The sequence below is a fragment of the Coregonus clupeaformis genome, chromosome 15, assembly GCF_020615455.1.
Source record: "Coregonus clupeaformis isolate EN_2021a chromosome 15, ASM2061545v1, whole genome shotgun sequence".
Taxonomy (NCBI): domain Eukaryota; kingdom Metazoa; phylum Chordata; class Actinopteri; order Salmoniformes; family Salmonidae; genus Coregonus; species Coregonus clupeaformis.
This window is the reverse complement of record NC_059206.1, coordinates 22,563,493-22,575,576: the sequence shown is the minus strand read 5'-3', so window position 1 is coordinate 22,575,576 and position 12,084 is coordinate 22,563,493. Positions and strand designations below refer to the sequence as shown.

At 44.8% G+C, this 12,084-nt stretch overlaps 1 pseudogene; it reads right to left on the bottom strand.

Moving 5' to 3' along the window:
- Positions 1-811: 811 nt before the first annotated feature.
- LOC121583545 overlaps positions 812-12,084 on the bottom strand; it is a 32,197-nt pseudogene continuing 20,924 nt past the window's right edge.

The window sequence follows — 12,084 nt, the reverse complement described above, 5'->3', positions numbered from 1 at the left end:
ACAACGAACACAGACCTGTTTAAGAGGAGAGTTGAAGAGTTAGATGCTCATCATGTGTGAAACATTGACATGCAGTTAGTTATCATAAGAGCTTATACACAGTCATAAGGACTCATAAGGAGTTAACGCATGTTAGACATTTAAAACAGTAGTAAGATGGATTGCAGCACTCTCACCTGTGTAGAATAAAGACTACTGTACAGATCCGTGTGAGTGAGTGTTTGAGCTCTGGATGCGTTATTGGACTGTATGTGTGTCGTGTGTTTGGGGCTTGTGTGAAGGTGTCCATTTACCGGCTTTTCTGGAAAACCCTGTGGTATCTGCCATGGTTGCCATTGTGTATTTTGCCGTGGCTGTTGCCAAGACTGCCTTGGGTCCTGATATGAAGGACCCGGACAGGACTGCCCTGAGAACTGCCTGTTTGCATCTCCAGTCCCAGAGTGGTGTAACTCCAGGCTGGGCTGCATGGTTTGGTCAAAGGCCTCATGGAGATTATTGTAGAAGTTGGGGAGAGGGACAGGGAGAAGGGTGTTGTTATTATGGATAATCCTTTGGATGGAGGGTATCCAGGACTGTTGTTGGTTGTTAATATGGGATGGTTGTGGGACCATTCGGTTGCCATGGAGATAGCCGCCACTTCCTTGAGTCCATTGCCCTGCAAACGTCTGAGCAGCCTTGGGTGGTATGTTTGTGTTTACAGCGCTGCGTGTCTCTCTAACAATCCCAGGACTACAGCCCAGCCCTTGCTCCATGCCACCAACAACTCAATTTCCCAGCAGCCTCTGCTCTTCATAGCTGTTGAGTTTAGAGGTCATGTGTGGACCAGCCATCTGCCATTGGTTCTCACTGTGTGAGCCGTTCCCGCCATTGAACCCCTGGTTGCCTGGCAATATGGAACTCTGGGAGTGAGGGAACACACCCAGTGTGTTCTGATTGGCAGTGTTGTGAGCAGGGAGCCTGTCCCAATCACACATCCACCATCACTCTCCCTCATCAGAGCCTCCTCCACATATGAGAACACGTCATTGGCTAAGATATCATCCAGCTTCCCCGTCACATCCTGCTGTTCCATGTTGATCCTGAAGAGGGTGCTCTCCCACTTCCTCAGCTCTGTCTCCTCCAACCTCAGCCCCTCCAAGCCCCCACCCCCATCTCACCCAGGATCTCCCCCAGAGAGTCCATCATGGCTTGGGCTGTGGGGTCTCCCCTGCTGGGCCTCTGGGGCCCCTGAAGTTCCCTGGGGACACTCAGCAGAGTGTGGCTGTCCAGGAAGGCTCTCTCCAGGCCTGGGTCCTGTTCCTGGGGGAAGGCTAGGTCTAAGTCTGGGGAAAAGTCCTGGAGGTCCAGGCTAGGGTTAGGGTCCTGGGGCTGAGTGTAAACGGAACGGTCTTGACAGAGTAGGGGCCCCAGGAGAGAGGCAGGTTCTAGGGGCTTGTCTTCAGGGCTGGAGCCTGGGGGAGTGAGGCCTTGGGGGATGGGTGGTCCTGGAGGCATAATGGCAGTACCTAGAGAGGAACAGGACTCATACAGCAGAGCCTCTCCAGTGGCAAAGTTGAAGGGAAGCTGTATTCTCTTCTGACGCAGGTGCTCCTCGCCCTCCTGGTTCCTGTAGATGGGTGACAAAGGTCAAAGGCCACTAAAACATACCGTATATAAACCATACCATGGAATGATACAACTATTTTGAGTAAAGATAAATGTCAACAGTAGGCTCACGTTAGGGCTTTCTGTCGAACGACGATGAAGTCGGGTCTCCCTGCCTTGAAGACGACCCTGGCGTTGGCCTGAACCCACACACCTGCCTTAGTCAGCAGCCTGAAGATGGTGAAACCAATCTCTCCTGTTTTTTCAGAGGAGAGAGAGAGAGGGGGGGGGAGAGAGAGAGAGAGAGAGAGAGAGGGGGAGAGAGAGAGAGAGAGGAGTCAGACTGCATCATACTGAATGTTGGCTTGCAAAATACCAGATGTAAGCTTCAGAATTGTTTTACTCATATGCGTGTGTGTGTGTGTGCATGTGTGTAATGAGTAACTACAATCTAACTCACTTTTGAGGTGGTTGTCTGTGCAGTACATCATGTCAGCAGCATGGATGAACTGGTAGCCTGAGCCTCAAGTGACCAACTCTGTCTCAGAGTAACCCAGCACCAATTTACTTCTGGAGGGGATCGAAGAGACACATGGTACACACACACGGACACACACACACACAGGTCGATTTATGAAGGTCCGATGACAGAGCACATATTATTAGAAGGAAACCAACATTGTCCTCTCAAGTTCCCTCTATATTAGTCCCAGGGAGGGTACAATGTTCTCAGTGATGCTGTGAGACGTGATGAGGGATTACACACATTGCTTCCCCTTCTTTCTGTACAGTACCTGGTGTCTATGCCCATAGGGTTAGGGTAAGGGTTCTAACACTGCAGGATTTTGGGGTTACTCCAGTACCTGGTGTCTATAGTACCTGGTGTCTATACCCATGGGGGCGAAGTCCAGTCTGTGTTTGGTCTGGAAGATGAGTGTCTTGGTCCTGATCTCCATGACAGCCGGGGGCTGCAGGGGCACAGCGATGGCAAGCGGGTCAGCTCAGCGGGGGCCGTGACCCCGTCATCCCCAAGCCTCCCCTGGCCACACACATACTTCAGACGCCCCTGGAAGTTCAACGCCTAGAGGAGAGAGAGAGCATGTTGCATTCAGTGAATCATTCAAATGTATTTTTCGGAGAGTGCTGTCCATGTCATTTATGGATTATGGTTAACCTATGGATCACATTTGATATATGTATTTATCATATCTTTATTTTTCATGTGGTCCTACCAGGAAGCCGGAGGTGTTGTCTAGTAGACAGCGGAAGCGACAGCAGAAGCTTCTCTCTAGGAAGGAGCTGTTCTCTGGAGGGATGTGCTGGGGCAGGTAGCTCATTGACTCACTATGGGGCCTGTTGCTAGATTGCATGGCTGCAGAGGACAGATGACATTACCATTAGATACATGTTGAGATATATGGACTGTTCTATCAACAACATACCAATCACTAAAAGAAACAGAGCATGTTCAGAGTGCTGTGGTCCATTTACTGTACACACCGTCTGGCCCGGCCTCTGAGTCGTTCTGGTTGGGGTTGAGGGCGAAGTGAAGCTGACACCGGAACATAGCTCTGTCATTCATGTGGATCAGGTCGTAAACACTCTGGTGCACCACATCAGACTGGACAGCATTATATACATCAATAAATAAGCCCAGAATTAACACCCAGAATGCTACAAGAGTCATAAATATAGTGCCCAAGTCATTCTAATCCTATATTCAACAATTCTATAATCAATAAGTAATGATCAGTATGTACCTGGTGGAAGCCCAGGTAATCCTGGATGGTTGGAGAGGGTAGAAGATGGAGCCATTAGTGGTGACCACCAGGACAAAACCATTCAGGGCCTACACAGAAAGAGAGGACACATGAGAAACACACACACACGGATGCACGCACATAACACACACATAGTATTCATGAAATACACACACACAGAAAACACACACACACAGCTATACCTGCAGCAGTAGGTTTCGCTCTGAGAGGCTCTCCGTCTATAGAAGTGGCTGTCCGTCCATTCCCCCCGTTCCCACTGAGGGGGGCGGCCGGCCACTCATTCTTCTTCTGGAGGGTCGCTGCAACACAGGAGAGGAGATCAAACATGACTTCGTTCTTAGTCCTTATATTTATTTATACAGTGCCATGCAAAAGTATTCATCCCCCTTGGCGATTTTCCTATTTTGTTGCATTACAACCTGTAATTTAAATGCATTTTTATTTGGATTTCATGTAATGGGCATACACAAAATAGTCCAAATTGGTGAAGTGAAATAAAAAAAATTACTTATTAAAAGAAATTCTAAAAAATAAATAATGGAAAAGTGGTGCGTGCATATGTATTCACCCCCTTTGCTATGAAGCCCCTAAATAAGATCTGGTGCAACCAATTACCTCTGAAGTCACATAATTAGTTAAATAAAGTCCACCTGTGTGCAATCTAAGTGTCACATGATCTCAGTATATATACACATGTTCTGAAAGGCCCCAGAGTCTGCAACACCACTAAGCAAGGGGCACCACCAATCATGCGGCACCATGAAGACCAAGGAGCTCTCCAAACAGGTCAGGGACAAAGTTGTGGAGAAGTACAGTTCAGGGTTTGGTTATAAAAAAAATATCAGAAACTTTGAACATCCCACGGAGCACCATTAAATCCATTCTAAAAAATTGAAAGAATATAGCACCACAACAAACCTGCCAAGAGAGGGCCGCCCACCAAAACTCACAGACCAGGCAAGGAGGGCATTAATCAGAGAGGCAACAAAGAGACCAAAGATAACCCTGAAGGAGCTGCAAAGCTCCACAGCGGAGATTGGAGTATCTGTCCATAGGACCACTTTAAGCCGTACACTCCACAGAGCTGGGCTTTACGGAAGAGTGGCCAGAAAAAAGCCATTGCTTAAAGAAAATAATAAGCAAACACGTTTGGTGTTCGCCAAAAGGCATGTGGGAGACTCCCCAAACATATGGAAGAAGGTACTCTGGTCAGATGAGACTAGAATTGAGCTTTTTGGCCATCAAGGAAAACGCTATGTCTGGCGCAAACCCAACAGCTCTCATCACCCCGAGAACACCATCCCCACAGTGAAGCATGGTGGTGGCAGCATCATGCTGTTGGGATGATTTTCATTGGCAGGGACTGGGAAACTGGTCAGAATTGAAGAAATGATGGATGGTGCTAAATACAGGGAAATTCTTGAGAGAAACCTGTTTCAGTCTTCCAGAGATTTGAGACTGGGACGGAGGTTCACCTTCCAGCAGGACATACTGCTAAAGCAACAATCAAGTGGTTTAAGGGGAAACATTTAAATGTCTTGGAATGGCCTAGTCAAAGCCCAGACCTCAATCCAATTGTGGATCTGTGGTATGACTTAAAGATTGCTGTACACCAGCAGAACTCATCCAACTTGAAGGAGCTGGAGCAGTTTTGCTTTGAAGAATAGGCAAAAATCCCAGTGGCTAGATGTGCCAAGCTTATAGAGACATACCCCAAGAGACTTGCAGCTGTAATTGCTGCAAAAGGTGGCTCTACAAAGTATTGACTTTGGGGGGTGAATAGTTATGCACGCTCAAGCTTTCAGTTTTTCTGTCTTTTGTTTGTTTCACAAGAAAAAAATATTTTGCATCTTCAAAGTGGTAGGCATTTTGTGTAAATCAAATGATACAACCCCCCCAAAAAATCCATTTTAATTCCAGGTTGTAAGGCAACAAAATAGGAAAAATGCCAAGGGGGGTGAATACTTTCGCAAGCCACTGTAGTGTACAGTACACACCTGAGATGGAGACAGGACTGTCTGAAGCCTTGTTTGAAATGTTTGGCATTTAGCCTGGGGGAATGCACACTGCCATTTATTTTTTTACTTTGACAGGTAAATATTTAAAGGCCCTTTTATTTAGTTAATAAATTATGGGTTAATATGCATACGTTTCTAACAAACAACAAATCGCTAGTAGGCTATCTGTCTTCAGACAGAATAACTGTTGGGGCGTTTGAAAGAAGAGAAAACGCACGATTGTGTGATCACATCCAACTTTCTGAAAGCAACTTTCTGAAAGCAAATTTCTGAAATCATCCTACAGAGGTTCATCCAGGTCCGATTTTAAAACAAATGAGGACATGGGCTCAAAAATAAGGACATGGCCTGTGTTTCAAAATATACGTTTTTTGTAATATGACAGCGGTTCCACTTGCTCGTGACACTCAAGTTGTGTGGGAAGAATATGATTTATATTTTATTCTGTTATATTCCATTATATGAATTCTTACTATAAAATATAGGTCCTATGTGTGTTGACTGTGATCAGGGTAGGGAAATGTAGGCTAAGTGTGTCTCTTGTCTGTTTAATTAATAAAATAGATTTAATTTGCATGGTGTAGTCCTGGGCTGCACCGACCAGTAACATAATTAAACTCAACATATGCTATTCTATTCTTTTGAAAATAAATTGTATTAGTCTTATAATGTTTCTTAGGACCAGCATAATCAAATTAATAATGTATTTCTTTGTCTAGCCAGCTCATATAATTGCCAGAACATATCTGACAACATTTTGAGTAGCCAACTTTTTATTCACCATGACAGGAAAATACAAGGTAATTGTTTAAGCAATAAAGCCTGAGGGGGTGTGGTATATAATTCACTGTATCCCAATTCCAGTGAGTCAGAAGTTTACATACACTAAGTTGACTGTGCCTTTAAACAGCTTGGAAAATTCCAGAAAATGATGTCATGGCATTAGAAAGCTTCTGATAGGCTAATTGATATCATTTTAGTCAATTGGAGGTGTACCTGTGGATGTATTTCAAGGCCTACCTTCAAACTCAGTGCCTCTTTGCTTGACATCATGGGAAAATCAAAAGAAATCAGCCAAGACCTCAGAAAAAGAATTGTAGACCTCCACAAGTCTGGTTCATCCTTGGGAGCAATTTCAAAACGCCTGAAGGTACCACGTTCATCTGTACAAACAATAGTACGCAAGTATAAACACCATGGGACCACGCAGCCGTCATAACGCTCAGGAAGGAGATTAACTTACTTTGGTGCGAAAAGTGCAAATCAATCCCAGAACAACAGCAAAGGACCTTGTGAAGATGCTGGAGGAAACAGGTACAAAAATATCTATATCCACAGTAAAACTAGTCCTATATCGACATAACCTGAAAAGCCACTGCTCCCAAACCGCCATAAAAAAGCCAGACTACGGTTTGCAACTGCACATGGGGACAAAGATCGTACTTTTTGGAGAAATGTCCTCTGGTCTGATTAAACAAAAATAGAACTGTTTGGCCATAATGACCATCGTTATGTTTGGAGGAAAAAGGGGGTGCTTGCAAGCCGAAGAACACCATCCCAACCGTGAAGAACGAGGTGGCAGCATCATGCTGTGGGGGTGCTTTGCTGCAGGAGGGACTGGTGCACTTCACAAAATAGATGGCATCATGAGGAAGGAAAATTATGTGGATATATTTAAGCAACATCTCAAGACATCAGTCAGGAAGTTAAAGCTTGGTCGCAAATGGGTCTTCCAAATGGACAATGCATACTTCCAAAGTTGTGGCAAAATGGCTTAAGGAAAACAAAGTCAAGGTATTGGAGTGGCCATAACTAAGCCCTGACCTCAATCCTATAGAAGATTTGTGGGCAGAACTGAAAAAGCGTGTGCGAGCAAGGAAGCCTACAAACCTGACTCAGTTACACCAGCTCTGTCAGGAGGAATGGGCCAAAATTCACCCAACTTATTGTGGGAAGCTTGTGGAAGGCTACCAGAACCAATTGACCCTGTTCTCCTATACTGTCCTGTCATATACTGTCCTGTCCTGTTCTCCTATACTGTCCTGTTCTACACTGTCCTGTCCTGTTCTCCTATACTGCCCTGTTCTCCTATACTGTCCTGTCCTGTCCTCCTATACTGTCCTGTCCTGTTCTCCTACACTGTCCTGTCCTCCTATACTGTCCTGTCCTATACCCACCTGTCCTACACTGTCCTGTCCTGTTCTCCTATACTGTCCTGTCATATACTGTCCTGTCCTGTTCTCCTATACTGTCCTGTCATATGCTGTCCTGCCCTGTTCTCCTACACTGTCCTGTCATATACTGTCCTGTCCTCCTATACTGTCTTGTCCTTTACTGTCCTGTCCTCCTATACTGCCCTGTCATATACTGTCCTGTCCTCCTATACTCTCCTGTCCTCCTATACTGTCCTGTCCTCCTACACTGTCCTGTCCTGTTCTCCTATAGTGTCCTGTCCTGTCCTGTTCTCCTATACCCTCCTGTCCTACACTGTCCAGTCCTGTTCTCCTATACTGTCCTGTCATATACTGTCCTGTCCTCCTATACTGTCATATACTGTCCTGTCCTCCTACACTGTCCTGTCCTGTTCTCACATACTGTCCTGTCCTGTTCTCCTTTACTGTCCTGTCCTGTTCTCTTATACTGTCCTGTCATATACTGTCCTGTCCTGTTCTCCTATACAGTCCTGTCCTATACTGTCCTGTCCTGTTCTCCTATACAGTCCTGTCCTATACTGTCCTGTCCTGTTCTCCTACACTGTCCTGTCCTCCTATACTGTCCTGCCCTGTTCTCCTATACTGCCCTGCCATATACTCTCCTGTGTGTCCTGTCCTCCTACACTGCCCTGTTCTCCTATACTGTCCTGTCATATACTGTCATGTCCTGTTCTCCTATACTGTCTGACATATACTGCCCTGCCATATACTCTCCTGTCCTCCTATACTCTCCTGTCCTGTACTGTCCTGTCCTGTTCTCCTATACTGTCCTGTCCTGTTCTGTTCTCCTATACTGTCCTGTCATATACTGTCCTGTCCTGTTCTCCTATACTGTCCTGTCCTACACTGTCCTGTCCTCCTATACTGTTCTCTTATATACTGTCCTGTCATATACTGTCCTGTTCTCCTATACTGTCCTGTCATGTCATATACTGTCATGTCCTGTTCTCCTATACTGTCCTGTCCTGTTCTCCTATACTGTCCTGTCATATACTGTCCTGTCATATACTGTCCTGTCCTGTTCTCCTATACTGTCCTGTCCTACACTGTCCTGTCCTGTTCTCCAATACTGTCCTGTCCTGTGCTCCTATACTGTCCTGTCATATACTGTCCTTTCCTGTTCTCCTATACTGTCCTGTCCTACACTGTCCTGTCCTGTTCTCCTATACTGTCCTGTACTGTCCTGCCCTGTTCTCCTATTCTGTCCTCCTATACTGTCTTGTCCTTTACTGTTCTTGTAAACAGTCATATACTGTCCTGCCCTGTTCTCCTATTCTGTCCTGTCATTTTACATTTTAGCTCTTATCCAGAGCGACTTACAGTTAGTGAGTCATTCTTTTTTTAAAAATGTTTTATATATATTTTTTGTTACTAGCCCCCCGTGGGAATTGAACCCACAACCCTGGCGTTGCAAAAGCCATGCTCAACCAACTGAGCTACATCCCTGCCGGCCATTCCCTCCCCTATCCTGGACGACGCTGGGCCAATTGTGCGCCGCCCCATGGGTCCCCCGGTCACGGCCGGCTACGACAGAGCCTGGATTCGAACCAGGATCTCTAGTGGCACAGCTAGCACTGCAATACAGTGCCTTAGACCACTGCGCCACTCGGGGGACTATACTGTTCTTTACTGTTCTTGTAAACAGTCATATACAGTCCTGCCCTGTTCTCCTATTCTGTCCTGTCATATACTGTCCTGTCCTGTCCTCCTATACTATCCTGTCATATAATGTCCTGTCCTCCTATACTGTCCTGTCATATACTATCCTGTCCTCCTATACTCTCCTGTCCTGTGTGTCCTGTCCTTTACTGTCCTGTCCTCCTGTCCTATACTGTCCTGTCTTGTTCACTTCATTTTTCTTTTAAAAGTTATTGAGGGGCCCCTTAGGGTAGTCAGGGAGTAGTACAGCACATATATACACCATGTACCAGCCCCCCACTCAACACACACATACAAAACACACGGCAGTCAACCTCCTATTCACACTGCTCTATAAACACACTATATGAGGCTCTCTCACACCACACAAAGGGCATACACATACTGTACACACCAAAAATCCTGACTTTAAATACTGGCTTGTGCCTGTCTGCAACCAGTTGGTGCTAAACATTGGTAGGCTAAGTACATTAAAGACACTTTAATCACTTGGTATAACAGAGGTAGTACAGTCAACTCCTGGCAACTGAGGCAGTTGTGACAGACAGCATGCACTAAACTAGAGCATGTAGTTATCAGGAGCTATTAAAATAGAAGTAGTTGAAATCTGTATTACACTTAAACAGAGCTTGCACTTATCAGGAGTTGACTGTTCATCTTAACAATGTCCAATCCATTAGAGGAGTACACCAGTGAACAATTAAATTAAATTCAAAGGGGCTTTATTGGCATGGGAAACCTATGTGGACGATGCCAAAGCAAGTGAAATTAACAATAAACAAAAATGACAGAGGAAACTGTGGTGTGGTAGGCCAGGGTTATGTTAACAAACACAGGAAACAGGCCTCATGATTAGCCAGCCACGTAGGGATGTGCATCTTTCCCTTTCAAGACGATTTTATACATATCTACAGTAGATACATGTGCTCCGATACGATACAGGAATGATACATTTTAGTTTGAAACGAATCGATGCGATTCGGTTCGATGCGATAAGATTCGATGCACTAACATTTGTTGCATAAACACATTCATTTTCCATTCTAAATTAAAATCTGCTGCTGATGGAGCTCATGAGCTGGATCTGTCTGAGCTGACTTCTCTCTTTGTGTGTATGTGTGTGTGTGTGTAAATGATGTACACAGAGTGTACAAAACATTAGGAAGACCTTCCTAATATTGAGTTGCACACCATTTTGCCTCAGAACAGCCTGAATTCGTCGGGGCATCAATTCGTTGGGACTACAAGGTATCAAAAACGTTCCACAGGGATGCTGGTCCATGTTGGCTCCAATGCGTCCCACAGTTGTGTCAAGTTGGCTGGATGTCCTTTGGGTGGAGGACCATTCTTGATACACAAGGGGAACTATTGAGCGTGAAAATCCCAGCAGCGTTGCAGTTCTTGACACAATCAAACCGGTGCACCTGGCATCTATTACCATACCCCGTTCAAAGGCACTTAAATCTTTTGTCTTGCCCATTCACCCTCTGAATGGCACACATACACAATCCATGTCTCAATTGTCTCAAGTCTTCATCTACACAGATTGAAGTGGATTTAACAAGTGACATCAATAAGGGATCATAGCTTTCACCTGGATTCACCTGGTCAGTCTATGTCATGGAAATGTTTTGTACGCTCAGTGTATATGTCTATGGCCATAAGGGAGACTAGTGGGCATCTACCACCCCAATATCAGATTAGGGGGGGCAATGTAGCCTATGCTTTTTTCTCCCCCCACTTTCGATCTGAAATTCACCATCACTTACTTGTCATTTTCCAGATTAAAATCGTTTGAGCTAGTAATGTATCAATATTTATCTTTTTAAATGATCTATGACATAGCCAATGAATATATAGCACATTTTCAACAGCATATTTGATAACAATAACCTATAAAATTACATTGGTTCAAATTACAACAGTGCGCAGTTTGACTCGGGGTTGTTCGGCATGCAAAATGACTTGTAGATCAATGACTGTCAACGCAGTTACATGCTTAGTTCGACACTGAAGAAGAGGACAGTTGTCACAAAATATGAGACGTATTTTCGGAAGGTAGAAAGAAAATAATATGAGCCAATAATGTCAGTGAACCGACGATTCGTTACGTTTGAATCGATTTTCTGACCAATGCATGCTACATTTGTATCGATTTGGGGTCCCACAGACGATGCACTCATCTTAAACATTTGAACCTGTGATGATTCGCTACATCCCTACAGCCAGGCCATAACACACACAGCTGCACCATAAAGGTTCACTGGATAGGTATAAGCTAAGGCTCCCTGTTGCTATGGCGAGAGAGAGTAACCACGGTAACCAACGCTAGGCGATGTGGATAGCCTCACCTGGGGCTTATTCACAAGGGTGCCATGTTTATAGAGAGCTTAGATAGAAATGTGTTATCTAGAACAGACATGGTACTAAAAATAACAAATCCTATCATCTCTATACTGTATAATTCTATCTGCAATGTTTCTGATCTAAACATTGGATTGCCTTAAAGCACAGACCTTGAGTCCACTAAGTATACATCAATGGCAGTCGGTGCCGTTTAAGATGAGGGAGGACGATTCTTTTTTTTATTACAGCATATTGGATGACTGTCATTCATATTCTATTCACCCTGTTCAATGTAACATTGATAGGTTTAGGCTACTACATGATACTCAAATTTTCCCTATACCCATCATAAGGTTGCTACAACCTAGCCTATGAATGAAAGTTTACAACGTAGGTGCACACAGGTCAAGAGAAAGATTTGAGGTGACAGACAGTGACCATTGCTTGTGGACTTCAATGCACAACATATCAGCTGTCTGTGAA